The sequence below is a fragment of the Ixodes scapularis genome, unplaced genomic scaffold (assembly GCF_016920785.2).
Source record: "Ixodes scapularis isolate PalLabHiFi unplaced genomic scaffold, ASM1692078v2 PGA_scaffold19__2_contigs__length_565841, whole genome shotgun sequence".
NCBI classification, from domain to species: domain Eukaryota; kingdom Metazoa; phylum Arthropoda; class Arachnida; order Ixodida; family Ixodidae; genus Ixodes; species Ixodes scapularis.
Window position 1 is genome coordinate 407156 of NW_024609845.1, and position 12163 is coordinate 419318.

Below are 12163 nucleotides of genomic sequence, written 5' to 3' on the forward strand. Positions count from 1 at the left end.
TTACGCTGAAGTCATAGTGATCGATTTTCACGTGATTTCTAGACGTGAAAATGCGGTCCTTATAGCGCCGATAAAACAATCCGCCTTTTTCATGCCCCGTCACATTGGTCCTAGCAATCTCCTGAGCTGTACCGCGAAACCCTGACACACTAGTGTCGCTCTTCTGCTCGACTGTCAAAGACACTCTGTCTACTCGTAACAAAGGACCACAGTTACGTGACGCCGGAGCTACGAGAGATCCTTTAATGATCCCGTCTTCCTCCGCCTTTTTCGCCGGCGCGTTGGGACGGCGTACGCTTTCTAGTGCTACGAGGTCGGGCTGTTCTACAACCCGGACCCCCTCATCCCGTTTCTCTGCCTCCAACTCTGGGAGTGCTTGCTCCCAGTCAGCTGCCTTTGGCCCTGGATCACTCGTTAACAAAGGGGCGAGCTGACGCGATTTGGACCTCGTACACGACTGAACTAGTCCTCCTCCCAGTTGTTGACCCCTTTCGCGCAGCAGGAAATCTGACCGGTTAGAAAACAAATAGGGATACTCCAACGGGACTGTTTGGGAGACAGCCGCCTCTGTCACTAGCTCTCCGAACGGGCCAGTTATCCTTACTCTCGCCATAGGCAGACAGACACTGTGCTTCTCGAGCAGCTGCTTGATCCAAACTACCTTTCCAGTAAAGTCGGATGACGTTACATACGACGGATGAACAACGTCCATCGTCGCTGCACTGTCACGAAGCACCCTGCACGGCTTTCCGTTTACCTGGAGCTCGTGAAGATATGGACGAAGAAGCTTCAGGTCCTTGTCACTACCGCTCACGTACGAGAACACAACCCGCGGTTTGTTACACCTGGCCGCTGTGTGTCCCGGCTCCTGACAGTTGTAGCACAGGAACGGCTTCCTTGCCTCGAACTGCCCTTTTTGGCTTTTCCGTGCCTCGTCTTCGTTCGAGGGATTTCCGTTCGAGGGATCTCTGCTCTTTTCTGGGACCTTTTGTCCTGTTTCTGGCTTCTCGGGCCTTTTTTCTCGCGAGCCGTTTCCCTGTTGGAAGGGCTTGCGCTGATCGCTCCGGCCGGGTTCGCTTTCCTCTCCGCTCAGCTTTCTACGCGTTGCGTACTCTTCGGCTAGCTCAGCGGCCCTTTCGACAGAGTCGACTCCTACCCTATCCTGCACCCAGAGCTTGACTGACTGCGGAATGCTACGAAAGAACTGTTCGAGGCACACACACTCGACTACCTTGTCTCGGCTTTCGTACACTTCCTCGCTCTTCAACCATTCTATCAAGTTGGTTTTAAGCCCGTACGCAAATTCCGAGTAGCCCTCGCTGCTCTTTTTGGATGCGTTTCTAAACCTTTGACGGAACGCCTCGGCAGAAAGGCGATACCGCTTCAAAAGGCTCGACTTCACCTTGTCGTAGTCGTTCGCGTCTCTAGTACTAAGGCGCGCGACAACCTCTGCAGCCTCACAGGGCAACAAAGTCAAAAGCCGTTGCGGCCACGTTTCTGGGGCGAAGCTCAACTTCTCACATGTCCTCTCAAAGTTAACTAAGAATAGGCCCACGTCTTCCCCAACTTTAAACGGCTGCAGGAGCTTCTTCATTTGATACGACTCGGCCTCACTTGCTCGTACCTGAGCCCCAACTCTACTGTTCTGCGAGTTTAATCGCTGTTGTTCAATTTCGAGCTCTAGCCTTTTTTGCGCTCGTTCCTCTCTTGCTGCAGCCTGCTCCTGTTCTCGTTCCTCTTTCGCTGCAGCCTGCGCTCGTTCCTCTCTTGCTGCAGCCTGCTCCTGTTCTCGTTCCTCTTTCGCTGCAGCCTGCGCTCGTTCCTCTCTTGCTGCAGCCTGCGCTCGTTCCTCTCTTGCTGCAGCCTCACTTTTAGCGTTCTGAAGTAATTCCCACGCAATTTTAATATCCTCTGCTTCCGCGCTCTCTGAAATTGCTTTACTGATCTCAGATTTCTTCATCTTTTGCTCCACCTCCACACCCAATTCTTCACATAAACAGAGTAAATCTGTTCTCAGTAACCTCATTAGATCCATGATCGCTGCTTCTTAGCTTTGGCTTTGTTCTAAAACTTGTCGCGAGGTTGTACAAAAACCTAGCGCACGAGTCAAACGCTAAGGATTCCCAGCAGTTCAAAATTAATTACCCATAATCTGAAGCCTGGCGAATCTCAAAGCAAAGTCCAAACGCTCACCCACAGATGTAGCACGATGTCGCATGGTCCGATCCCAACCGCTGCCAACCAGTTGTTCGAGGCGGGGTTTAGGCCGCACGTCCGGAAGCTTCCTGGCTCGAGACGACGTCCATTCCCCGAAGTGAAGAACCCAGGGGTTCAGTGGAGGTGGGAGACTTGGTAACGTAACGAACGGTTTAATTACATGGTAGCGATACAGTCGTCAAATCCGAGAGAACAACGGAGCAGCCTCGCGCTCCGCCTTATATAGGGTCCGTTTCTCCCTCACTCCCCGCCAGGGCAGCCAGTGCGATGCAGCAACCCGCCGTCCAGTGCGACGTAGCCAAAGTTCTCCGCAGTTAGGCCATGCCTCTCTCCCTTTCCCGAGCGCACCAACCACCACGCACACACACACGTCCCGTTAACGTCACGGGCGCGTTGAGACTTGTTGCCGCAGGCCCCGTCACGCAGGCGAGGGTCCCGGACTCGTTGGGACTCGTTTCGCGCAGGCCCCGACAAGCGGGCGACGGTCCCGGACTCGTCTTGACTCGTTTCCGCAGTGTTGAAACTCGGAAGAAGGTCACCGAAGGTTCCATTCTTAACAAATGGCATCAGCCACTTTTCGCACCATTTATTAATTTTTACTAAATCATCTTCAAGTTGAATGTTGTCATGCACACTTGTTACTTTATTATATACGAAACAGCCATCGGCAAACAGGCGAATATTAGATAAAATGGTGGCCGGAAGGTCATTTATGAATATTAAAAAAAGTACGGGACCCAGTACGGACCCTTGAGCAACACCAGATGAAACGTTTGTTAGGGCAGACTCATGGTAATTAGTAACCGTGTGTTGCACGCGGTAAGAAAGAAAGTCACGTATCCATGAGAAGATTAGCGGGTCAAGACGAAGGGATGCCAGTTTGGATAGTAGTCGTTGATGGGGAACATGATCAAAAGCTTTCGAAAAGTTCAGAAAGATGGCGTCAGTCTGAGCCCGACACTCGAGATTAGTATGTAGGTTAATCTGGACGACCGGGTTTCAGTGCCACCCGACTCTGAATCTGTGTCCACGCAAAGTAAACTGAAACCGTTGGGTAGCACTGTTTAAAACATCTTTCGCTCCGTTGTCGCTGTCGTCATCACTGTCAAACATCATATCCCTATCCGCCGCCACAAGAAACAGAGTTCGGAAAAATGTCAGCAAGATGGTCGCGCAAGCTCTCGGCAAGTATTCCTCTGTTTTGTCGGTTGCACAGACGATGTAATGGTTTTCTACGTCACTTCATTTTTCCCCCTCTTGTTACTTTTGAAACAAAGAGAACGATAGGATGCCAGCTTACGTCATATTGTTTTCAAGAAAATAAGCACTTGCACAGTGGTTATCAAAAAGGTGGTTACTTACGGTTCCCGAGTCCCGCCGTCCAGGGGCTGTTCGGCTGTACGCTTAATCAGTCAGTAGTCACTATTGTGGACGCTGCTGGATGTAGCTTAACCGAAAGCAAGGTAACTCAAAGTTCAAACCAGTTCAAGCTAGTCAAACTGTCCCAGAAGTTCGCTCGAAGAAAATCGAACCGGCGAATTCAGCGGTGGCAGCCGGCAGTGGCGGGAAGGCGGATGGATGTATATTGGCTGTTCCTTTTATACTGGGCGGTAGCTTGCGCCACCTAGCGTTGAATTAATTAATTGAGAACGAAGTTTCCTTTTTTTTCTTCTTTCCGCTCTCTCCCGTACTTAACCTTCTTCTCCCTTTACTTCCTTGCAACTATCACAGGGCAGGTAGAGTGCTTTCCAAAAAAAAAACATAAAAAAATCGTACAAAAAAAGGAACCGGCGAACATATACTTTTCACATTATTTTATTGTTTTACAAATAAAGTTGCATTAATATTTTATTATTAACCCGGAAGTAACTTTTTGACTAGTTTGCCTTCTCGATTTTCCAGCGGCGAGTTCGTGTGGGGAGAGTCACACCTGGGTTATTCCGTCTTAAAACAATCGGCATGTGGTCACTGCCTAAAGAATTACTTGTAACCTGCCATAAAAACAGTGAAAATAAAATAGGTTCACTTATAGAGAGGTCAATTGATGTAAATGAGTTTGTGAGGGCACTAAAATATGTGGGTTTCTTTTCGTTCAACAGACACAAATTTGGAGACAAAATAACCATTCGACGATTGCTCCACGAGTATCTCGTCTAGTACTGCCCCATAAAGGATTGCGTACAATAAAATCGTCAAGAATAATGAATGGATGGGGGAATTGAGCAATGATTTACTCAAGGTGTTCACACCTTAAATGAAAGTTTGGTGGAATGTAAACTGTACAAAGGGTTATAAGGCGGTCTGACAGAATGCGAAAGGCCACTGCTTCAAGAACTTCAACACATGCAGCTGATTTTTGCACTACTATGGCTACGAAGCCGTAACAGTGAAAAGAGCGATCTCCATCCTTGCGGAAAAAATAAAAGTGCCTAAAGACACTTGAATGACTCTCTTTCAGGTCCGTTTTCTGAAGACACACTGCCAGTGGACGATATTTTTCCAAAAAGAAGCAAACATCGTCATAGTTGAGCAGGAGACCTCGGCAGTTCCGTTGTATAAGACTCATGTCGGTGACAAGTTTGAAACTCGGGGCGTCGAGTTCGTAGCCCTAGCGCAGGAGCAGCTCAAGTTTTAATGCACCGCTAACAAAACAGGGTTCTAAGAAAAATCTAAAACCAAATTTAATAAAAAACGAAATAGAACATGAATGGGTGTGGATGTCAGGAGGGGGCAGTTCCGACCAAACCTTTCAAGAAAAACAAATAAAAGTAGTGCCCCAGGCAAGGGACTCGCCAATAGTACTCTCGCTGATCCTTGTAGAGTTCCCCCTCTGACCTCAAAGCGGGCCGAGACTTCGGGCTAACACCACTGGCGAGGGAGTCGCCGTTATTCCTGTGTCTCAACTGATCCCTAAGAGTGAGTGAGGTAATGCAGGTGAGCGACAACAAACATTGATTCTGTGAGGTGTATGATGTGGTAATGAGCATTTTTGGGAGGGTTGAAACAGCATCCACGAATAAGCACTTGCTCTGTGCCAGCTTCTGGACCAGTCGCTTCAGTCTTTTTCTTTGGGTTCTTAACTTTTGACCAGATTTTACCACCCTTGGGGGCAGGTGGAGGCTCCGGCGGACAGCTGGAGACATCCATTGCCTCAACCTCGCGATGCGAGGAAGATGAAGGGCGCCCCTCAAGACACTGTGGCTCTGTCGTCATAGTTTTCCCACGAGGACGTGCGGGCAGACGGCGCGGGGCCGTTGCCTTTGAGAATGCGGTCTGAGTTGTATCCCCCTGTTCTTTAGGGACTCCAGGTCAGACTTTGGGTGCTTGGGGCTTGCCCTGGGCAGAAAGGTCTAAAAGGCATACCTGTGTCCCCACGGACGCCGTTGTAGGTGCTATCCCTTTGCTGACCGTAGCGGCGTAGGTGTCTCTCTGTAGGAAAGAGAGGCGTTTTCGGGCTTCAAGGTAGGTCAGATTTTCCTTGGTTTTCAGTGTTAGTATTTTTCTTGTTTAAACTTTGGGCATGAGCAAAAGTATGCAGGGAGAGCGCCTGAACAGTTCACGCATTTGGAGAAATCACTTGCACAGTTGTCAGTAGGGTAATCATTGCTTGGACATTTTCCACAGGTTTACCGTCCCCTACAAGAGGCTAAGTGGCTGTCCCATGTTCGAAACGCTGGCAGATAAAGCAACGTCTCGGATTGCAGATAAACGGTCGAACCTTGCGGTTGAGATATCCTGACTTGACCGCCTAGGGGAGGGTTGTGGAGTTAAATGCAAGCACAAGTTGCTTCGAAGGCTTCTTTTGATCATCTAGACGAAAGGTAATACGCCCCACTGCATCACACCCTGATTGCTGTTTCCTTCAAGGATCTGATCATCAGTGCTTTTCAACAAAATATCTTCGGAGATCACGCCCCGAATGGTGTTGAGAGATCGGAGTGGCGTTACTGTGACTTTGTGATCAGCTATATTAGTTAGTCTAAGGAGAACTTTACTTTGTTGCTCTGTTTCAACCTCGACAAGGAGATCTCCAGAGTGGAACTTGTTTGCGTTGTAAGATTTTCTAACATATGATTCCTGGGTTTTCGCAAGAAGGAAGGGGGAGCTTTCCAAGTGGTAGTTCGTATTTGCAGTGCATTACTAAGAAGTTTGGGAAGACTTGAGCAATATCAGTAGTCTTTAAAGGAGCGGTGGTTTTGGTGCAAACTCCTTTCAGAGATCGATCAGTGTAAAGTTTTGCTTTCAGACCAATAAAATATGAGAGACATCCAACATCTGCGGTGTGCTGCCCACCATGAATCCCAACATGGGACAGGGTAACGGCACATAACAAAAATGGCTTTGCAGTGCAGGTTACTCCAGTAGCACCTACCCCGATGTTATACACAAGAATGGGTCTAGACTAGCGCCCTTCTCCACTCAAGCTTCGCCCTTGCCGCCATGATGGTGAAAGGAAAATGGAGAGGAAAGACAGAGGAGAAATATAAGTACAGGTGGGAGTGAAAGAAGGGAGGGGATAGTCGGAGAGGAGGCGACTGACTGAATCATCCTGGCCGCTCCTTACCAAAACACCTTTCTATGAGAAGCGGGAGCCAAAGTGATGTATTGCCTCACCCGGGGGGCCCCGCGAGGTACAAACCTACCCCGCGCTTGGCTCAACCACCAGGATGCCATTTTCCCCAAACACAGGAAAGCCACGCACAGCCAGAGCTGGGTGGGCGTACCCGCATGGTGCGGGGTCCGTGGTGACGCCACTCACCAAACACCTACTAACGCACGTGCCCCCTGCGGGGGTGTGGGCCCTGGGTGAGGTGACTTACTCGTGTCTCGGTGGTATCTTCCGTGGGTCTTCGTGGGATTGGTGTCGGACTTGCACTGCGGGCCCACGGAGGGGTATGCTGCAAGGACATGCGTTACACCGCACCTCTACCAAAATGTGACGAATGACAAGTGATAGGAGGTGAATAACTGAGTAAATTGCACGTTTAATGGGGCAAACTTGTGCCCAAAACAAGGAAAGAGATGATAGCATCAGAGCGTCGCGGTCGACGAAGTCGGCGTGACAGCTGGATTCAACGCTGGGGCGAAACTGACAGCGGCTCGCCACGCGGAGCCTTTTATGTACACGTGTAGGCTTCTGGAACAATCGGCGTAGAAGGTTCAACGTGTAGAATATTCGGACCTCGAACAGTCAACAAGGTTCTTTAGTTCACCAGAAATTTAAATTGAAAGAATAAATTAATGACACGTCATTCCACGGAATCAAACCTTGGGCTTCCGCACGAAAGTCAAGCGCGGTAACCACTCGGCCACGCAGGCGCTCGCTCGGTGACGCGAGTGGCAATAAGAATACCGCAGAAGGTGAGACTGAAGTGGCAGAACCCATAAACATCGACGTCGACCACACCGGGAAGCGACAACGGGACCAGAAACAACACAAGACCTCACCCGATAACACGGCTGATGAAGAACCACCGTGGCAAGCGGAGGAACCCAAGAACATCCGTGTCGTGAATCGTGACCAAGACTTGAGACCTCCGGGATGGCCTCAAACGTAAAGACTCATAGTGTGTGGCATTCACCGAAATTTTTCTGGAAGATAGGCAGCTTTAAAAGGTGTTCTCGGGTGAGTTTGAGAGCATTCGCCTTTTAATACAACATCACGCGCGAACCTATCGCGCCTATTCAATCTGCCAGCTTAAATGTCAGGAAAAACAATATCAATTCCAACGACTTCTCAGTGACGAAAATATAGACATTCTAGCCCTTCAGCAAACTAAAACTGACGGTAGTGAACTGATTCAGTATGCCCTATAACCTTTTGTAATAGGTATGAAATGTGTGTCAGACAAACCACTGCAGTGTCGGCAGGGTGTTTCTTTTTGTTTCTCGCGAAGACAATTGACCTGACCGATTTAAAAAAAAACATAACAGATGGCGAAAGCAGACTTGTTATTGTAATTTCAGGGCTAAAAATCAACACTGGCGTGTGCTGTGCATTTAAGCTCCGAACGCAATTACGAGAGGGAAGTTTTTTTTCTTGAATTAGACTATAACTTAAAGTATGATAGGTAGATCGTGTTACTAGGCGACTTCAACTGCGTGTGTAACCCAGAAGATAGTTCATCAGCAATTACACGTAACGACAGAAGCGCTCAATTTTTGAAATCCATGTTAGATGAATGTGAGCTGGAGCACGTCGCAGAGGTGGAAGGTTTAGTGGTGAAAGGTTTGGACAAGATTTATGTTTCCACGAAGTCAGCACATGCACCAGGGGATACTCTGTCAAACCGATCTTTTTCACAGCTCACTGCCTTGTAACTGTGATTGGCGGGGAAAGAGAAAAGGTGACACGAAATTTCAACTGGAAACTATGAAAATTTAATGTAACGCTGCTAAAAGACGAAGTTTATGCAGATGGTGCTAAAAACCTTCAAAGAAAAGTGACTGAGGATTGCAGTATAAGTTATATGAAGAAATGGAAGTTTCTTAAACAGGAAGTTAAAGAATTAGCCATAAAACTGTCGTCTATTTTGAGCTACAATGCAGTAAAGAATGAAAAAAAAAACGCATCTCCACGTGGTGAATGATGTTGAGTGGGGAAAAGCTCTGGTTTTGATTGTCTGCGTAGACGCTCAGCCGCAGCATGCCGAGCCTTTCTTTCGTTCGTTTTTATCCATGTCATGCTGCGGTCAAATGCTCAAATGCGTATATAACCACGTTCCATACCACACATTCTCTTTCTGACATGGATGAAAACGAACGAAAGGCTCGGCATGCTGCGGCTCACTGTCTACACAGACAAGCACCGCCAGAGCTTCGCCCCAATCAACATCATTCATCATGTAGAGATGCGGTTGTTTTTTTGTTCTACACGAACACGGCAGAACGTGCTCACGTGCTCGTGAGCACGAGCACTTGACGCCGGACATCGGACGGACATGCGGACATGGCTAGCCCCTAAGGAGCTTTGCCCGTAATAATTCAGCAGCGCTGGCTGGAACCTTTCAAGGTCTAGAGTGATAAGCGAGGGGGACGACTACAGAGATAAAACTAGTGGAAGCCAAACTTCAAGCTTTTCAAGATAAAAAGTATCGTGGAGCGGTAGTGCAGGCAACAGCCGAGAAGTTTCTCCTCGGGAAACAGCCCAAGAAACCTCGGCTGGCTGATGAACGAAAGATTGCGCTTGCAAAAATTAGTTTCCGCCATGGAACAAAGCGGCGTTGTCATAAATGAAAGGGGTGGCATTGGAAGGGCGTTTGTGATGTACTAGGGCCAACTCTTAGGAGTCAAAGATATGCCTAAGGACATGGCAGCCATCAAAGAACTACTCCGGATAACACCAGAGCTATCGCAAGGTGTTAAAGAGTGTGCGGAAGAACCCATCACGTTGACCGAGATAGAAAGAGCCATCGAAGGCCTCGCCGCCCACAAAACGCCTGGTCCTTATGGTCTCTGCGCAGAAATCTATCACCCCTTCCGCGCTCCAATTTTCTCATTTTATTACGAAGTTATTCGTGAAGCTTACGAGCTCAAGGCACTACCACCATCGTTCTTACAATCGCATACAAAGCTGATAGCTAAATCTAATGACGTTGTTCAAAAGCAGAGGTGTCGGGGTACCGACCCATAGCATTAACTAACGTTGATTATAAGATATTTCGAAGAATTTTATAGCAACGAACCTAGCCTGTAGTCTGCGATTTGGTAGGGGACCACCAGACATGTGGAATCGATGGGACGGCAATTAAGTTCAACAATCATGTAGCACGGACCATTCTTGAAAGCGCAAATGATTGAGGTAATCAAGTGACAATGATACAGATTGACCTGGAAAAGGCGCTGAACAACGTGTGCCCTGGAGTACTGTGGGAAATTTTGACTAAATATAATGTTGGGAAAATTATCTGCGAAGGGGTTAGAATGGCTTACGCGGGTTGTGCCACGTGGCTCGTTATAGAAAATTTGTTGTGTGTAAAGATAAATGTGGGTTCCTTTCTGCGACAGGCTGCCCTCTGTCACACTTGCTGATTAGTCTCTACCTTGAGCCTTTTTGTTTAAGTATCATAAAAAGCGAACATGTAAGGGGGTTTAAAATGGACAACATAGAAGTGAAAGTTTCGGGTACGCTGACAATATTTTCGGTTTTTGCGGGGACAAAAAGAGCGTTAGTTAGGTGCTAGAATCGTGTAAAAATGTTGGTAATTCCACAGGTGCAAAGATAAATGTGCTCAAGCGTCTTGGCGTCTGGCAAGGCGAGTAGGAAAAAACGCCGGATCTGTTTTAGGGTATTCAGTGGAGCTGCGCATCAAAGAGGTACCTTCGGGGCACCACGAGATGACCTAAAACGAGCACAAATTATTGGGAGGGCGTCGCTGACGATTTAAAGGAGCCAACGAGCAAATGGGGAGGTCGCAATATGTCTATTTTTACCAGATCCACGGTCTGCAATATATTTTTGACTGCTAGGGTGTGGTATGTGCTACAGGCGCTGCACTGCGCTCGAAATAGCATCCAAAAGATGCCTGGAGTTTTTGTTCTGTTCATATGGAAATGCTCAAGCGAACCCACGCGACGGGATAATCTGTTTTTAGGTCCTCCCAAGGACCTAAAAACTCGGGCTGCTACAATTTTTCATCCGAACTGTGGTTTCACGCTTTTTGTGTTTACGAGACCCAAAGCATCCACATTGCATGTAATATTTCAAACAAGGCTCACGAGCCATATTCCAAATACCCTTGAGAGCTCGTCCATCGGTCCTTCTGCAAGACTGGTTGGGTTTGTAAAAGAGGTTGTTGAAGCTTTTAGATTTGTGAGTGTGCGGTTCCCTCGTGATTATCTGGCTTCGGTTAGTCAAAGAAAATTGTACCATGATATGATTAATAACGTATTTCTAGTGTCAGTGTATCGTGTGATGTATGACAATGGGCCAGGGCAGGATGTCTTGACCCGGTTGAGAAAAATGGCAATACCTCCAGCAGCAAAGTTTTACTTTTTTTGCTTGCACACTGGTACTCTGCCAATGGAACTCTGACTTGGAGAATGGTGTTTCATAGTTCCGGTGCTGTAAACTGCCCTCGTTGTAAAGAACCTGAAACTATTGAACACTCCTTTCTGCACTCCTGGGACGCCATTTTCCTTTGAGATGTTTTGAAACGAACTTTAATAAGAGATTTGTGTATAACGTCGTATTCAATACGCTTCCTTCTTGTCGAGCCGCAGGGTTGTATTGACTATGGTTATTGCATTTTTCAGTCTATGGAAATCCCGTAAGCCCGTCAGACCTTCTGAACAGCCCCTAAAATCTGGGCACCTATTTCTCATTGAGTTGACTGCTCAAACTTTGAGTGTCTACGAGAACAACTAGTCCTTGACTGAATGGGTATATACTTTGGAAAGCCTTGTGAATATGAAAGAATTTTAAGTGTGCAACTGCCCGAAAGTGCCGGGCAGCTTGCTTTCTGAGATATGATTTCAAATACCCGCTGAATAAAAAAAACAAAAAAGCGAGCGCGTTGCCGAGTGCAATAAAGAAATGAAAAGGGAGCGCGTGGCCGAGTGGTTACCGCGCTTGGCTATCACGCGGAGGCTCCGGGTTCGTTTCCAAGAAGCGGACTTCTCTTTTAATTATTATTTCAGCGAGATATTCTCGCAAGTTCAACGTGATGATGATGATTGGGGTTTTATAGCGCGCAAGCGACTTAGGACATATTGCGCTAAACAAAATTACTTAAGACGGCTATACTGGGAAAGAGGTATTAAAGAGTTTTCATGGTAAAAGTTTGAGGGAGATGAGGTAGGAAGACGACGTAGCGGAAGGCACGTGACGGGCGGTCGGCCGAAGGCACGAGCTGGAGCCAGAGACAGGGCGTGCTGCGCGAGGCTGAGGTCGGGCTGGAAGTTGGTGCCGTTCTGGCTGGTCTGGCCTGTGGCGATTGCCGGAGTG

The 12163-nt window shown here is 47.9% G+C and overlaps 1 pseudogene; it reads right to left on the minus strand.

The window, feature by feature from the left end:
• LOC115326783 overlaps positions 1 to 12163 on the minus strand; it is a 102591-nt pseudogene continuing 90428 nt past the window's right edge.